Raw genomic sequence first — 2,500 nt, forward strand, 5'->3', positions numbered from 1 at the left:
AAATATATATACATACGTCTGTCTCTCTGTCTCTTCCTCCCTCCCTCTCCCCTTCTGTCTCTCTCTCTCTCCCTCCCTCCCTCCCTCCCTCCCTCCCTCCCTCTCTCCCTCTGTCTGTCTCTCCTTCCCTCCCTCCCTCTCTTTGTCTGCCTGTCTCTCCCTCCCTCCCTCCCTCTCTCTGTCTCTCTCTCTCCCTCCCTCCCTCTCTCGGTCTGTCTGTCTCTCCCTCCCTCCTTTCCTCCTCTCTTCTCTCTGCCAGTCTCTCCCTCCCTCCTTCCCTCTCTCTGTCAGTCTCAACCTCCCTCCCTCTTTCTATCGGTCTGTCTGTCTTTCTCTCCAGCCCTCCCTCCCTCCCTCTCTCTCCGACACATGACATTAAAAGGATGATAATGGTCATTGTGCATACAATGAGTGATCAGTGTTTGAACAATAACAAATTAGTGTTCGCAACGACAACAACAAATACCCCAGCTACATATTGGTCACCGCCAAAAAAAAATCCACAGCCTTTGTGATTTCTGCGACCAGCAGTCTACCTACCATCAAATTGCTTGGCCAAGGCGTGATGGGATGCCTACTCAGAAGCAGATACACCCCCCCCCCACTCCCTCCAAACCCCGTCCGACCTCCCCTCCCCTACCTACGACCAGTCCTCCTGTAGCGAATGGTTACAGCTGTGTTATAGGTAAAACGTGGTAGCGTTTGTGGCATGAGCGACAAGGCATCGCGGATCAGCCCCAATACAGCGAGCAATACGGGCGTTCGTCAGAATTACCTTGTTTGCTTAGACATACAACATCTTGGGTTTCAATTACTCTATTCTTAGACCTCCTAAATAATATATCTTATTTTATATCTATGTCTCTGTAATTCTGCCAGATGAGGGATGGAATTAAGGAAACGAATAATCGTAGGTAGTGGATCCCGATTATAATATTATAAATACAAAACATTAACAAGAAATATAAAACACGAACAAGAAATGTAAAACACGAACAAGAAATATAAAACATCACATTAAAATTAACAAGAACAAACAAACATAGCAGCAGCGGTCACTATCGGCACAGTCACTGGGGCACACAGATAAACGTTCTAAAACTCCACAGGTGAGCACAGTAGGGTCACGAAATTGGCACTATACATAACCTGGCAGTGGTGGTGATGTGGTGCCGTTGGTGGAGATAGCGTCGCCTGAGCAAAAACAATACACGCCAGGACGAAAGCTGCGTGGAGCAAACGTGGAAGAGCTCCGGTCGTCGCTACCTGCTGTCTGCCTTCCTGCGACCTCCCTTCACGCCAACCTCAGCTGGCGCGAACCCCCGCGACGACAGGTGGATAGACAGACAAGCTGGGGGCTGATAGTTGGCTCGTCGCTGATCCACGCAGTTTATTACAGACGCGTTGGAAGCACGAACATGTGTCGGTCTATAGTAAGGTCATAGGATATAAGATCCCTACAAGGTCCTCAGCAGCATAAAACAACATTCCATGTCAGACCAGTCGAAGATCCGTACGGGCGTTAACGTCGGCGGCAAACAAGGGAGGAAAATGAGGTGTGGGTATAAGGGCGAGAATGGCGTGCCACTACACTCCTACCAACCCTTCCCTTCCCTCCACCCTGCAAAATCATAAAACCTTTCCCCCCATACAACCTCTACGCCTGTGCCCACCACCCCTGCGAGCACCCTACCCCCACTCTCCCCCCACGATACCCCCTCCCCTCCCTCTCCACCCGCCCCTAGCCAGCCGACCCACGCCGAGGAGAACCTATATTAAGAACAGCAAGAGGAAGAACAAAGAAAAAGAAAATCCAGCCAACCGCCAGTGGGAAGAAGCAACACATCACCAGGTACCTGGAGTCCCCGCCCCTTCTACTACCCCTCACCACACGATCGAGCAAGACAAGAAGGTTTCGTCACCGTCACCTCCAGAAAAGGGAGAAGAAAAGCACGCGAGGACTGCCAAACATCCAAACCACTACAAGGTGTAGAACGTCCCCAAGTAGTGTACTTATACATCCCAAGTTGTCACCCTGACACAGAGGGAGACGATATAAAAGACTTTCTTGTCCAAGAATTTGAAGATGTATCAAATGCAAAAGCATATAAGACAAACATGACGCATTAATTTTATGCAAGTTTCACAGTAACAATCAGAGGTAAATATATAAACAAAGAACTCTTCACAAATTCAGATGTTTTTCCTACATATGTAAAAGTATTTTTGAACAAAAAACAAGTACAAAAACGACCAGCTTGTTTGACGCCGTCACACAGTCTGCAAAACCAAAGGTCACATCATGCTATACAATCAAAATAGAACATATCAATGCGCAATCTCTCCTCAGTCACTTTGAAGAAATTGAAATGATGATCACGGAGAGAAATATCGACATCCTTTGCATTAATGAAACATGGCTTCATGGAGAAATGTCAAATAATTTCATTAACATTCAAAATGTCAGTGTTTGTAGATGTGATACAGAGCGAGGAGGAGT

The sequence above is a fragment of the Penaeus chinensis genome, chromosome 17, assembly GCF_019202785.1.
Source record: "Penaeus chinensis breed Huanghai No. 1 chromosome 17, ASM1920278v2, whole genome shotgun sequence".
Taxonomy (NCBI): Eukaryota; Metazoa; Arthropoda; class Malacostraca; order Decapoda; family Penaeidae; genus Penaeus; species Penaeus chinensis.